Genomic DNA, 15,860 nt, shown 5'->3' with positions numbered 1-15,860 from the left:
AAATATTCCTCAGTTATACGGTTACCTCTCAATTTTCCACCCCACTGAAGAGAAGCACTGGTGTGAGTAATCAAAGGCTCAGGCAGTCTGCCCAACAAGGGGCGAGACCTCCATCCTGCCCCAGACCCAGAGGCAGGCTTCGTGCAGGGTTCCGGCTCCTGGCTCCTGAGGAGTAGCAGGTATCTGGGGGCTGCCAGAGGAAGAAGAGAACAAAACATGGGGAAGGAAAGCGCCAGTTACAGGTGATTGAGAAAAACCAGAGGCTTTTCTTTCAGTTATGAATCCCAGTCTTTACCGAAAAGCTCTGCTTCCTTGTGAAATGGACGGATAGGAAACCAAACTGGAAAGGAGGAGGAGAGTCTCTGAGCCAGTGTGGAGTGCTCAGACCTGACTTATTATAGCCCCTCCAGCCTCAGCCTTCGGGCCTCACAATGGCAAAGAAGGGACAGCCTAGAGTCTGTCTAATTGACATCTTTAAAGAGAAACAGTGTTCCTTTAATTAATGATAGTTAATTACACTTCATACCTAGGAAAGCTGTGGAATAAAATCATCCATCAATGGGTTTATCGCTGTACGCTAAAAATTGTGATGACTTAGTAAAAGAGCTAATTATGCCAGATCGATGAAGGAGCCTCTTGTGATAGCCTGGAGAGGTTAGATGTGGCTGTGGAGGAGGGAGTCACCTGCCATCTCACCCAGCCTCACCGACTAGCTTGCTTTCTGTGCCTTGTTGGGTCTGCGGCCCATCCTGTGGGAGGAGGTAGCTAATCAGGGAAGACCCAGCCTGAGAGTAACAGCTGGTAAGCTCTGACCAGCACGCAAGCAGGGCAAGTCTCCAGCACTGGAAGAGCTAAGTTTTTGTCCAGCTGCATGACATCCCCATGTAAGTACAAGCTTCAGAGTCACTGCCTGTGTACAAATTTCAGCTGGGTGACATTGGGCAAGTCATTTGATCTCATGCCTCCGTTTCCTCACCTGAAAAATGGGGCTCTCCCCCAAGGGATTGTTGTGAAGATAAAGTGAACTAATTTTGATAAAGCAGCAAACGCAACATCTGAATCATAGTACATGTTCAGTACATCTTTAAGGATAATGTTATCATTATTGTTAATCATGCATGCCAAAGGACAGAGCTCCCATAACTTGGGATAAAGGTTGAGAATTTCAATCTGCCTAATTAATAAGGGAAATGGCTCTTCCGAGTCACAGTAAGATGAAAATGGAGAATGATAAAAAATAATTTATTTGGGGCTGGAGGTGTCTCCCAGTGGTACAGCATTTGCCTAGCATGTGCAAGACCTTGGATTTGGTCCCCACCACTGAAAAAAAAAAATTATATGTACAAAGTCCAGAAGTGAGCTGAGAGAAATGAACTAAGGAAAGGTAGACAAGGGCTTAAAAGTGAGCAAGAGATGCAGCAGGCTCATGATGATCATAATCTGAGTTTGCCTTGTGAAAGAGCAACCAGGGTTCTTGGGGGGTCCCATGGTGCTCAAAAGTGTCTCCCAGGAAGGTGGGCTTAAGGGAGACCTGTAGGGTCAGATCAGTCTCCACACACGATGAGACTCTCTCACACTTCACATGCATACTCATTAAGACCTGCACTGGCAAGGCACCTCCAGCTAGGACCAGAAGAAAGTGTGACTGAGTCTGAAGGAACTAGTTGGCCCCAGAGATGAGCAGCCAGAGATGGCCAGGAGTGAAATAGCTCTTAATGAAAACGGCCCTCAGAGCTAGGGTGGAGAAGAAAGCTAATGGCCCATTGAGGGCACTCCAGTTGAATGTGAATGAAGACAGTACAGGGGTGCACCAGGAAGGACATGGGCTGGCCACAGTGGTATTCTAGCTGGCCTTGGCTCCAGCTGCCCACTGTCATCCTTCCACCTGCTGTAGCCAAGAACATGTGTCAGGAAGAAACAGGGTCCCTGAGGCTAGGAAGGTATGGCTTGGAGCTCAGAGGGTCCAACCCGAGTTCTGAGCAGCCTCCCCAGAGTGTAGTGTGGAAAGACAAGCCCGGCGCTGGGGGCAGGAAAGTGAGCTCAAGCCTAGCCTCTGCCACTCCACTTTCTGTGCATCCTTGAACAAGTCACTTCATGGCTCCGAGTCTCATTTTCAAGCCTGTATTTTGTGATCCTAAATCACAAGCCTCTCAAAAATTCTCAGAGTTCCTCACTGCCCACTGAATTGAGTTAGCCCCTCAGCCCAACATCAGGAGCCCTCTGCAATGTGGCTCCAAACACCCTAATGGAATCCTAATCACACTGTTACACTGGATCTCCCCCAAACCCCCTGGTATTTGTCTAGAATATCCACCTATCTTTATTCAACTAACTTTTTATTTTGGTAGCGCACGCAAATTGAACCCAGGTGCACTCTACCACTAAGCTACATCCCCAGCCTTTTTATTTTTTATTCCAAGACAGAGTCTCACTAAATTGCACAGGCTGGCCTCAAACCTGCAATCCTCCTGCCTCAGCCTCCCAAGTCTCTGGGATTACAGACTTGCACTGCCACTCCTGACTCAACATTTCAAGAACATCTACTATCATACTATATGCCAACTTGATAATTAGCACTGGGAATACCCTGCCCCTGATGTCACATACATACATTTGTGCAAATTAGAAAAAGGGTAGATGCAGCCCTGAACCAAGTGTACAATGGACTGATGATCTTCATCCCCTAATGTCTTCTTCTGTCAATTGTCCTAGTACAGTGCATAACCTGTACAACTGTATACTGCAGCCTTGGGAATACAAAGTTAAATAAGACAGAAGCTGTCTTCAGGGATCTGCAAGAAGAGACATAAGCTGACAAAGAGTGTAATGTGATAAAGGCTCTGATATTGGTAGCCCAGAAGAAGGACATCCAACCCATGCTGAGTACTCAAAAAGTTTCTCTGAAGAGGTCGCACTTCAGATTAATTTGAAGGACAAGTACACATGCACGTCAGCTTATAATGGGGTTATGTAATTTTGAATTTACAATGGTTAGTTGAAAATATCATAAGTCAAATGCTTTTAATTCACCCAACCTGCTGATGGTCATAGCTGGACCTGGCCTACCTTAAATGTGCTCATCTTACATTAGCCTACAGTCAGACAAAGTCATCTAACAAAAACCCTGTTTTATATGGTTGACCCTGTAATCATGAGGCTGACTGGGAGCTGCAGCCCACTGCCCAGCATCACAAGAGAATATCATATCATGGCTAGCCTGGAAAAAAGATCAAAATTCTAGGTACATTTTCTAGATTGGGGATGTAGCTCAGTAGTAGAGCATCTGCCTAGCATGCATGAGGCTCTGGGTCCATCCCCAGCACCACAACAAAACAAAATAAAACAAGGTATGGTTTCTACTGAATACTTACCATTTTCACACCATCATAACGAAAAAAAATCATAAGTCGAACCAGGCACTATGGTACACACCTTTAATCCCAGCTACTTGGGAGTCTGAGATAGGAAGAGCTCAAGTTCAAGACCAGTCTGGGCAACTTAGTGAGACCCTCAGCAGTTCACTGAGACCCTGTCCCAAAATAAAAGACAAAAAGTACTGGAGATATGGCTCAGGGGTAAAACGCCTCTGGGTTCAATCTACAGTGCCAAAAATAAACAAACAAATAATGAATCAAATCATCAAAAGTCAGATGTTGGGCAGGGGATATAGCTCAGTTGGTAGAGTGCTTGCCTCGCAAGCACAAGGCCCTGGGTTCAAATCCCCCAGCACTGAAAAAAAAAAAAAAAAAAAAAAAAAAAAAGTCAGATGTCTATAGTAAGCAGCTTGACAAAGAAAATGGGATTTGGATTTGGATGGTAAATTTTATGTTATCTATTTTACCATAATTAAAAAATTATTTTTAAGACAGTGGGAAAGATGAGCCAGGCACAGTGGTACTGACCTATAATCTCAGCAACTTGGGCTGACTTCCAGGCCAGCCTGAGCAACTTAGTGAAACCCTGTCTCAAAAATAAAAATAAAAAGGGGTCCAGATGCAGTAGTGCATGCCTGTAATCCCACTGGCTCAGGAGACTGAGGCAGGAGAATTGCAAGATCAAAGCCAGCCTCAGCAACTTAGCAAGGCCCTGAACAACTTAGCAAGACCCTGTGTCTAAATAACATGTAAAAAGGGCTGGGGTGTGGCTCAGTGGTAAAGTGCCCTGGGTCCAATCCCCAGTACCACAAAAAGAATAAAGAGGGAAAGACGAGCCAGGCAAAAGAAACAGTAGGTGTGAGAGTGTTTGCCCAAGGGGAGAGGCAGGATATGAAGCTGAGTGGGTAGGCTTCAAATCTTAAAGTTTCACTGTCCATGGAAAATTCAGGAAGTCAGACTTCACCTGAAAATGGCACAGAGCTGATAAAGGGACAGTTTTCAGCTGTGGTAAGTTCAGCCTGATGGGTCTAAAGGACAGCTTCAGGGACACCCAGGAAGCCACCAGAATAATGAGATGTTGTTGCATAATCCAAGTGATGGCAGCCAGGCCCCAGGCAGGGATAATGGACACATGCATCAGTGGGAGAAGCAAGGAGGAACCTTCACAGGACTTTGGGGGTGGTTACATGTTGGAATATAAGGAAGAGTTTTGGATAATATCTAGGTTCCTGGCTTGGACAATGAGGTGACTGGTCCTGAGAAGAGCCAGAGTCTAGGGAGGGAAGGAGAGGATGAGTTCCACTGGGGACTTGGTAGATGGTGAATTATTTAATAAATTCCTACTAGGAGACATCCAGTGGGCATTTAATGTTTGGATCCAGAGGTCAGGAGAGAGGTACTGGTGAGAGAATCCAGATTTGAGAAATGGGGGTTGAAGCCACGGATACAGATGAGGCCTCCCAGGAAGATATGTGGTGTGAAAAGAGTAGGCCTTGGGCAGGGCCCTGGAAAATGGGACAGGGGGAAGAAGGGCCCAAGGAAGCAGGGACAACTAAGCCTCGTGGGTTTTGTTTGTCTGTTTTTAGCAATAGAGATTCAACCCAGGGATGCTCTACCAGTGAACTACATCCCCAGCCCTTTATTATTATTATTATTATTATTATTATTATTATTATTATTGTTTGTTTCTTTGTTTGTTTGTTTGTTTGTTTCAAGACAGGGTCTCACTAAATTGCCAAGACTGGCCTCAAACTTGCCATCCTCCTACCTCTGCCTCCCTAGTGACAGGGACTATGAGAGTGCACCCATGTTCCCTAGCAGTCTACTCCTTCTTTCCTGGCCAATAATATCTTTCCCATTCTTTTTGTGCATTTTGCTGTGTCCCCCTCCTTAAAGGTTCTTTTCTCACTCACTTCCTCCTTGCCAAAATCCTGATATGATATCATCTTCCTTTCAGTCCCCACATCACGTAGTTTTTGCCTCACCTGTGACACTCTTTGTGACCTGCCACAGATTTAATATTCCTGTGCTCTTCCTCCTCAGAGATAGCTGCAGGGTCTCCCACATGGTAGCGTCTCACCAGCTGAGCAAACGTGGCGCCCTTGTTGGTCTTTTTGTTGTTGTTGTTAGTTTGGACCTCTCCCCCGACCCCCACCCCATGATGTGGGAATTGAACCAGGATCTCACACCTGCTAGGCAGGCGCCCTACTGCTGTGAGCCACGTCCCTATCAGTCAGCATTTGCTGAAATGAAAGAAATGGATCTGATTATTGAAGGGGTAGGTAAGGTTTTGTAAGATTTTCTGGAGATGGTGAGCCTTTTGTCTAGCAGTGCTGAGATTAGCACTGTCCAATGGAAATATAATATATGCTTCCCCGTGTAAAAAAAGTGAAAAGTAACAGATGAATTAATCTTTAACAATATATTTTCTTCAACCTGACATATGCAAAATGTTATTTCTCAACATATAACCAGTGAAATAGTTTACATTCTTTATTTTTTTTTTCACACTGCTTTTGAAATCCTATGTGTATTTTACCCTTATGGCACATCTTAATTTGGACCCTAAATTGTCATCAGCAATATTTTCTTCATTGTTAGATTTCATAAAAACTAGAGATTGTAAAATAGATTCACATGTGCAAGTTGTTCCAAACATACTTAAACATTTCCTAATAATAGAATCAAGTATCTCTTTATAAATTGTACTGAATTAAATTTAGAATTTTGTTCCTCACTCACCCATGGCAGCCACGTTGTAAGTGCTCAGTAGCCACAAGTGGCTGGTGGCTGCTGTCTCTGACACCACAGGTCTTAACATGTACCAGGGGATCCTAGGTGGGTCCCTCCATTTCTTGGGTTCAGAGGTATATTAACTGGGCTCCATGGGGCTCTCATGAATTGGCAGGAACTCACTCTCATCCTGCCTTAGCCTGGTGCTACTGAGTCTGTGGCAGGAACAGACCTAGAAGATCTAGTCAGGTCATGCAGAGAATCCCTGTCCAGAGTTCCTTTCCATTGCTCTGGATGAGCTCCACATTGACCCTTACAGGCCAAGAAAACATAAGCAGTGTCTGCCCACACGAGGTATGCGGCCTTTATGTGCCGTTTAACAACAGGCCTGGGGTGCCTCTTCCAAGTAGCTCAGATTCACGTGGACGGCAGTAAAACACCACCCCTGAGGTCAGGCCGTCCTCCTGGAATTCTTACACTGTTAAATACTCTGTTTCATTACTTTGTTCCTTTTGTGTCTGGGTGGGTTAAAAAATAACTCTGGATGAGAAGAAAGGAGAAAAACAGAGAGGGTATCTCCATGTGACCAGACTTACCCCGAGTGCTCTCACAGGCTACCCCGCCTCCTCACCCAGCACCCAGGCTCCAATAGCCCCTCTCCACTAGTTCTGCCCACCCCCCGCCCCCATCACTGCAGGAGACCACTCCCAAGGGAACCAGAGGCCAGAGAGTACCTGGCCGGTGAACACAGTCCATAATGACAGAGGGAGAGGAACAAGGTGATTGGGTCAAGAGGGCATCGTGGGGCCAGTTGCAGGGGCACACACTGTAGTCCCACTTAGGAGAGGGAGGCAAGAGGATCCCTTGAGCCCAGGAGTTTGAGTCCAACCTGGGCAACATAGCAAGACCTTGTCTCAAAAAGGAGGAAGGGAGGGAGGGAGGGAGGGAAGAAAGAAAGGGAAGGAAAGGAAATCGTGGCTGTTTGGCTCTCTTGAGCTACAATGAGCATTTCAGCTTCCACTTATGAGTCCCCACTCCACCAGGGACCAGGCCTGGCACAGTGAACCTTTCCCAGCTGCTATCACGTCCCACCCGGGCCCAGCATGGTAAGCTGATGGGGAACTCAAACCCACTGAGGGAGGCAGATGTGGGCAGGAGGCAGGGAGTAGGTAGGAGTCATTCCTCCCCTGGATGGCTTGTTGCCTTCTCTTTGGGCCTTATCAACCCGCACATGTGTGTTGAATGCTAAATATGCTCAGCTATTAAAAATGCAGGAGAAGAGCCGGCTGCTCCAGAAGGAAAATCAGCCAAAGCAAAAGAAAAATCAGCAAGCTCCCTGGACTCCACGTGCATGCCCTACAGCACAGTGGGGGAGGGCTGCCTCTCCCCAGGTAGGCAGAGCTCTTTTCAAAATGCTCAGAAATGCAAGGTGGGTCCTCCGCAGCGAAGTGGGTCAGAGGAGCCCAGGTATTCTGGAAGTCTTTCCAGCGCTTTGAGGGAAAGGGTAACTGAGTGGTTGTCAGTGCTGGTGCTAGTGAGCTGGAAGCAGAACCATGGCTCAGGATTGATGGCACCCAGAAAACATGGGAGGTCATCTCAGGGGCTCCAGTCAGGCTGTGAAACCCTAGCCCCAAAGTGCCGCAGAGCCCCAGCAGACCGAATGACTCTGCCCTCCCTAGATTCTCCCACAGGATTCCTGTAGCCACCTCCACCTTGCCTCCTCTTCCCGTCCACCCTTCCTGCCCCACCAGGGTGAGACGTGCCTCTGATCTGCTCAGAACTCTTCAGTGACCCTTGGTTGTTTTGTCTTCAGAATGGAAATCTAGCCCCTTTGTGATGAACTGCAGAAGGAAGAGGTGGAAAGGCCAGGTGGGCCAGAAAGGATGGAAGGCAGACAGGCCCGAAGTTCAAGCATGGGGTGGGGAGATAAGGTCCCTTCCTAGATGGGGACGCATTGGGAACTGAAATGTGTAAGTGCTGTGTTAAATCTGCAGATGAGCAAAGATAAGGACAATGGACAGCTCCTTGGGAGTAAACTCCAGTGACCTCCTGAAGTCACAGAAGTGCTCAGAAAGAATGGGACCTCAGGAGGGAATAATAAGACTAGGACATCTGGGAAAGGGGAAAATGGCAGGACAGAGAGAAGGTATATGAGCCACAAGGATGGGTAGCCCTGACCTTTCATGGCTGCACAGCACTTTATAATTTTCAGACACTTTTATAGCCCTGATCCCATCCACCACTCTGTGAGGAAGTTAAGAAAACAGGCCCAAAGAAATGAAGTGTCAGGTCTGAGTCCAGTGGCAAATCTGGACTCGAACCCTGGTCTCTGACTCCCAGGGCTGCATGTGGAGCAGCACTCCTAGAGTGACCTGAGGTCACACCCCATGTCTGCCTTCATTTTACTGAATGACCTGGGCACCTTTTCTGTGTCTATTCTGTAAAATCAGTGGAGATTAAACATGTTATTCCATGTGAGAGCATGACCTACTGTCCAGCACACATGGGCTCCCAGAGGGGGCCACTACAAGCTCACGCCTTTCCTTTTTCATTCTCTGTCTCTTCTGCCAAGAAATAGAGAGCGCTGTAGGGTGGGCCTCTCCTAAAGCATTTGTTCTTACCAAGCACTGGTGGAGAACAGTTCATTTATTATGATGTTATACGATTTAATCTTTGCTGAGAAGATTAATTCACATATCAAACATTTATTTTTTTAAATATTTTTAGTTGTAGATGGATACCATACCTTTATTTTATTTATTTATTTTAAATTTTGGTGAGGATCAAAACCAGTGCCTCACACATACTAGGCAAGTGCTCTACCACTGAACCACAACCCCAGCCCCTGAAACATTTATGGAGCCTTTCCATATGCTAGATATTGTATATGTTGCTAGGACAGGTTTCCTCTCCTCAGATAGCTCTCAATCTGGTCAAAACACATAACTGTAGAAATAAAACATTGCCTTTAGACATGGTAAATGCAGCAGAAACACCTGGGAAGGAACAGCTATCCATGAGAAAAAGCTGTGCTTCCTCAGGATGTGGACAGATGGAGGGAGATGTTCACAGGAGAGGGGAGGGCACCAAGCACAAGACCCCAGCGCACATGAAGGCACAGAACCAGGCCCCAGCACCTGGTCCAAGGATTCAGGAGAAGTCTAGCAGAGATGTTGGAGAAGGTGACTGGGCAGGAGAGGTGGAGTGAGCCGGACTGTCAGAGTTAAACTTGGTACTCTGATCAGTGGGGAGCTCCTTGAATCTTTAATGGTCACCTTCACACTGGTGGCCAAGTGCAAGACAGCTTAGAACACACAGAGAGGTCAAGACATGAACATTAGTAGTGGAATTTTCTTTTCATTCTTTTTTGCAGTGCTGGGATTAAATCTAAGCCCGTGTATGTGCTAGACCAGCACCCTACAACTAGTGGTGGGAATTTTCAACAAGGATCAGACGAGCCATGCTAAGACTTGCATTCATAATGCAGAAAGGGACTTTTTTTTTTTTTTTTGGGGGGGGGTGTAGTACTAAACCCAGGGGTGCTCTACTATGAGCCACATCCCCAACCCTTTTTATTTTTTATTTTGAGACAGGGTCTAAATTGCTGAAGCTGTCCTTGAACTGGCAATCCTCCTGCCTCAACCTATCAAGTTACTGGGATTACTGACATGTGCCACCATGCCAACTCCAGATTTATTTTTAATTGATACATTATAATCATACACAATCGTGGGATTCATTGTGATATATACACATATCATAATGTGGCCAATTTTATTGCCCAATACCTCCCTATTCGCTCTCCTCCCCTGGTCCCCCACCCCCATCCTCTATTAGTCTCACTTCTATTTTCATCAAAATCTGGGTTTTCCCCCTTCTTGCTCTCTAGCTTCTACATATGAGAAAAAAATATATGATCTTTGACTTTCTGAGTCTGACTTATTTCTCTCAACATGATGGTGAACAAAGTGTATTTTGTTATTTAAGATATAAAGAATTTCCTGAAGCTGGGGCCCTTCCTGTAACTTCAGCAACTCAGGAGGATGAGACAGGAGGACCACAAGTTTTAGGCCAATCTGGGTAACTAAGCAAGACCCTGTCTCAAAATAAAAAATAAAAAGAGCTCCCCAGCCCTTTGTAGTTCAGTGGTAGAGTGCCTCTGGGTTCATTCCCTAGTTCTAAAAAATAAAAATTGAAAAAGCATTTCCTTAGTTTGCTGTAGGACAAGATGAAGATGAAACTCTTGAAGATTTTTTAAAATAATGTGCTTTTTTTTTCTGGATAAAAGTGGTTTAGGTGCAGGGTTGCTTACCTGGGAGTGGATTCCAATACTGAAAAGGAAAATATTGAGTGAGTGAGTGAGTGAGTGAGTGAGTGAGTGTCACACCTGGGAAAGGGAGAAGCTTCTATGAATGCTTCTGTGACCATTCCTCTCTGTAGGAAATGAGTGCAGCTGGTGTTAGTGTCCCTGGCAGAGCCTGGGGCACTGAGAATAGCCAGACTCTGCCCTTTACTCATTTCCAACATCTCATAAGGACTTTTCAGTCCTGGCGAGAAAGCTCAGGGTCTCTGCTCAGGTGCCGCTCGCTCCTAGCCTAGCAGGGGGATGAAGATGTCCTGTAAGGCATCCCTGTCTCTCCCTTGTCACTGTTGGCTGCAGGGTTCCAGGGCGACAGTAAGGATTCTGACCCTGGTAGGCTAGTTGCAGGCCCAGCAGGGCAGCTTGCAGCTGCAACAGTGGGAGCCAATGACCCCTGGTGGCTGCAGAAGGGAGCGCACCCAGTTGCTGCTCTGGATCGTCGCCTGTCCTGGTCCAGTGCTGGAGACCAGGGTGCTCAGGGATCTGTCCCTGTCTGCACCAGCACACCCTCCAGAATCCACTTGCCTCCTGATCCCTACCTTCTCAAATCTGTCCTTCAAAGGCTCTGATATCATTTCTGCACTGATGTGAATTTCAGAGGCCATTCATTTGAATTGTGCAGCTTGTAGTTCTCAGTCATGAGGGAAGACCTTGAGCAGCAGCAGTTGTTTTGGTCTAGGGCTGTCCTTTCCTTAAACCTTTTGGTCTAGGGCTGTCCTTAAACCTTTCCTGAACTTGAGACTATAGTACTACAGAAACAGCTGAACGCAAAGGCAACCTGTGCAGCATTGTATGCCTTCCTGCCTCAGGACTCCGTTCTCCTGCTTTACCTTCTCCTCTTCTCAAGGTTGCTGGGTTTTCCACAATCCTGGTGCACTAGGACTCCCCAGGAACATCAGGATATTTATCACTGCTTGTTCTTCTAGTGGGTTTGGAGACTGTCTTCTGAGCTCTGGGTGTTGGGAAGCCCTAACATCAGAAAACCAGAGAGACTTTAACAGACCAGCAGAGAGGCTGATGCTGGGGTCTCCTGCTTCCTCTGAATGATGTCCTAGAGTAGCAGAGGCCCCTGTGGCCTACGATAGGTGCAGGACTGCAGGAAACAACACATTTGTGTGAGAGGAGGCTGGTGAACCCACTCACTCTCCTTCTAGAATGTGCCATCCAGATATGAGCTTTAGTCACTTAGCCCAGGCTTGGTAGTGCTAGAAACTAATAATCAGGATCGTGGAGCTGGGCTGCAGAGTCCTGGAAAGAAGTCATCAGGGGGCCGAGGTTGTGGCTCAGTAGTAGAGCATTTGCCTGGCATGTGTGAGGCCCTGGGTTCGATCCTCAGCACCACATATATATAAATAAAATGAAGGTCCATCGACAACTAAAAAAAATATTTTTTTTAAAAAAAGAGGTGATCAGTTCTGGAAAGACTTCCTCCCCTATTCTGTTCGCCTCTTCACTGAACTCCCAGAAGTGGTCCTGTTCTGTGGGTAAGTGGAGGCCACCTGCCCATCTGCTCTCACTGCCTCCTCCCACCTTGTCCATCTTTGTGGGCCAGAAAAGACAAAGAAGATAGGAGGTTTCTGATGGCATCCATGCCCTGCTTCCCAGAGGTTCAATCCAAAGTGTCAGGGTTAGTGGGGACAGTGCATGGTATGATCCTCTGCCCCCTGTTTGTTTCACCACATCTTGTTGAGGTTCTGCTATGTGCCTGGCACCATGCTAAGCTCTTCATCTTTATTACCTCATGTAATCTCTTCAAATTGTCATCACCTTCATTTTGTTGATAAGGAAACAGGCACAGAGCCATGAAGGCCTGAGAGAAGTTAGGAAGGGCACCGCCGTGTGGGCTTTGTGCTGTACCAGAGACCACCCCACCAGGGAAGGAGGGAAGGGCTAGAGCCAGTGCTTACCCCACCTGCCAGCTGCTGCCCTTTTTCTTGTTCTCACAGAAGTCCTATGGGCTTGCTGAGGTCCTGAAGCCAGGAAGCCACATACTATACTACCATAATGCATCCAGCAATAGAAAAGGCAGGATTTGAACATAGGTTTGTCTGATTTCTTTTTTTCTTTTTTTTTTGGGGGGGGGGAGGGTGGGGGTGGGAGGGGGAGTGCAGTAGGGGACCAGGGATTAAACTCAGGGGCGCTTTACCACTGAGCCACATCCCCAACCCTTTTTATTTTTTTATTTTGAGACAGGATCTCACTAAGTTGCTTTGGGCCTTGCTAAGTTGCTGAGGCTGGCCTCGAACTTGCAATCCTCCTACTTCAGCCTCCCAAGCTGCTGGGATTACAGGTGTGCACCACCGTGCCCCTGTTTGTCTGATTTCAAAGTCTGTGCTAACTCTTGTCCTAATCTCTTTTGCAACACCTTCCATAATTAATGAATTTGCTAGAACATTGAGAAGTCACAGACCCTCAATTCAGCCCAACTTGTCCTCCCAGATTTTTATTTCATTCATTTCTGGCCATTTTTGCATTTTATCAAAGTCAGATTGTTCATCACCCACCCACACACACACTTCTATCTAACTTGCCTAAGCAGGAAGCCCCAGACCATTCTTCTCAGCAGCTTATCACCTCTGCTGGGGTGAGGAGGGAGCCTTGACCCATTGTCACAGAAGACGCTGCATGCTGTACCCTTCTCGGCCAGCAGGGAGCGCCTGCCGAGCTCCCCTTGGTGCAGTCTGGGCTGGAATGAGAACCTGGCAACCCAACTCATACCCACCCGACCTGCCCTGCCAATGCTGCCACGATCACTCACCCCACAATAGTTGTGTGTGGTCTGACCACATTTCCCCAGTTTACTGAGGGTATGTTTTGCGGGAGAGAATCCAAAATGTGCAAAGGTCAAGAGAGATTATACACTGTGCTTCCTCTCTCACCACCAGGCCTGACACTTAGCCACAGAATATTAAATTAACCTGGTAGATTTTCTTATTTACAGGCCCTATGGTTGTTTTCTGTTTGCTGTTTGCTAAAGATACTTACAAATACAGTTTCTGAAAGTTTTCCAGTATTTTACTAGATACCAAAATGTGTGTTTAAAAAAATGTATACATATATATATATACATACACACATACATATATATACCATTTATTCATTCATCAGGATTTATGTGGTACTACTAGATCGGACTCCATGACTCTGTTATTTACACTGGTTCTTAGTGATTGCCCAACTCCCAGTCTTCCAGAATGCCCCAAGTATTTCTTCAACTTAAAGAATTTAAATTCGATATAAATAATTTTCTAGTAGCAACCCCCAAAAGACATCTGAGAGATCCAAATAGAATTTCTTCTCTAAGAGATTTTAAAAGAGGGTGAATTCCTTTTTATTTGGGATGACTTAATGCTGTCACTGCTTGGAAGGCAAAAGGCTGGGTGAGATGGCTCTCCCGGGGACCTGCCAGTAAATCAGAGATTCTCAAAATTCTGCCAGACCATGGCACAGGCACATGGGCCTTTGTGGAAGGAAGGGGTGGGAGAAATCAGGCAGCTGAGAACTCGCATCAGACATGTAACCCACAGCACAGATACCATATGTCCTCTCATTCCTGCCTGTCAAATCCATCTTTATCCTGCTCTGGTAAGTGGAGAGAGAGGTTGGCAATAATTTTTTGCAAACCTAAAGACTTTGTGAACCATTCTCTTAAGGCGTATCTGTTGATGATAGGAGAATAAATCCTGCTCACCAGAAAAGCGTAGCTGGCAGGAGGGCAGTTAGCCCTGCAGCACGTTGGTGGCTCTCGCAATGACACCATCATGATTCTCCACCTCTGCTCTTTTGCAGACATCACTGGGCAGGGAGGGAATCTACTTGCTGCCAAGAGAACCATTTTTCTTAAAGCCAGAAGACCTGCCTTGGTCTAGAAAGATAAATTCAGACAGGCCAAGCACACAGGAAGAAGACATGGGCAGCCAAAGCAGGACACAGAAGGTAGACACCTTCCCATGGTGCAGGGGGGATGAGGGAGGGCCCCTTCCAAGGACCAACAAGATGGAGCTAGAGAGATCAAGGAGGAACAGAGATAACAAGGAGATAAATACTCCCAGTAGATTAGACAGCAAACTAGCTGCAGTCCTGGGATCCCTGAAGGAGTTCATGCTAAGCAAACAAAACAGGCATTTTGAAAGCAGCAGAAGCAGAGTGGGGACTCCTCTTTCCTTTTCAAACCCTGCCCCTCAAAGGAAGGACAGTAACTGATCAATGCAACAGATTGCAAATTGAGAGTCCTAGGGCAGTATGAAAATGCATTCCTTTAGACTGAAGGGGAAGGAAATTTAGGGGGCTTTGCCAACCTCAGGGGTAACTGCCTGGCTTGTTTATCACCAACACAAACAGAATAATACATTTCTCAGTCAGTCTTCGGAGTGTTACCACCCCCTCCCAGCTCCTCACCACACGTGGAGATGTTTGAGTTATTGTGATGGATATAGAAAAGATGAGCAATGCCCATCCTGTAAAAGAGGGGGTCAGAATCTTTGGCTTCTTTCCAGTGGAAAAAAATTGAACCTGTCATTCAGTTTCCACTGCCATCTGGAAGGAGCCTTTGCCTTCCAAAGCTGGGACACTTCACTGACTGGGAAAGGCAATGGCAGAGGAAGTGAGGGGATTGAGAAAAGGGACCAGAGGAGCATGCAGAAGGCAATTCTGAGATAGTAGTATATTAACTTTCTATGGCTGTGACAAAATACCTGAGAAAATTATCTTAGAGGAGGAAAGATTTATTTTGGATCACAGTTTCAGAGGTTTCAGTCCATGGTTGACTGATTCCATTGTTTCTAGGCTTGTAATGAGGCAGAACATTGTGGTAGAGCAAAGCCACTTACCTCATGGAAGCCAGGAAGCAGAGAGAGAGAGAGAGAGAGAGAGAGAGAGAGAGAATGGAAGGGACCAGGGATAAGAGGTAGTCCCCAAAGGTATGCCCCCAAGGACCCACTCCCTTCCACTACCTCCCAGTAGTCCATTCAGCTATGAATCCACCAATGATTGATGAAACTAGAGCCCTCGTGATTCAATCTCCTCCCAAAGCCCCTCTGAATATTGCTACATTGAGGACCAAGCCTTCAACACAGCCTTAGGGGGGCTTTCAAAATCTAAACCATAACAGGTGGCTTCCCATGGCCACACTACCCACTGCTGGATTACAGACACATGCAGGGAGCAGTATGTAAGTGAAGTGGGGTTGTGGGGGCTCTCAAAGATTTTTTTTTTAATATTTTTAGTTGTAGACGGACACAATACCTTTATTTTATTTATTTTTATGTGGTACTGAGGATCAAATCCAGTGCCTTATATGTGAGGGGCAAGTACGCTACCACTGAGCTATAACCCCAGCCCCCACAACAGGGTCTTATGTCAGCCAGATCTCTCACCTTGAAAAAGATCAAATC

At 46.4% G+C, this 15,860-nt stretch overlaps 1 protein-coding gene across 15 annotated transcripts in view; it reads left to right on the top strand.

Moving 5' to 3' along the window:
- Positions 1-15,860, top strand: part of ATXN7L1 (ataxin 7 like 1) — a 235,901-nt gene that overhangs the window by 182,089 nt on the left and 37,952 nt on the right. The window contains exon 2 of one of the 15 annotated variants that reach the window (XR_013765527.1): positions 12,414-12,509. The exons of the other annotated variants lie outside the window; for them this stretch is intronic. The gene's annotated coding sequence lies outside the window, so the exon portion shown is untranslated. The remainder of the gene's footprint in view (positions 1-12,413; positions 12,510-15,860) is intronic. 15 annotated transcript variants of the gene reach the window in all.

Source organism: Sciurus vulgaris (assembly GCF_902686455.1).
Source record: "Sciurus vulgaris genome assembly, chromosome: 8".
Taxonomy (NCBI): domain Eukaryota; kingdom Metazoa; phylum Chordata; class Mammalia; order Rodentia; family Sciuridae; genus Sciurus; species Sciurus vulgaris.
This window is presented reverse-complemented; position numbering and strand designations above follow the sequence as displayed.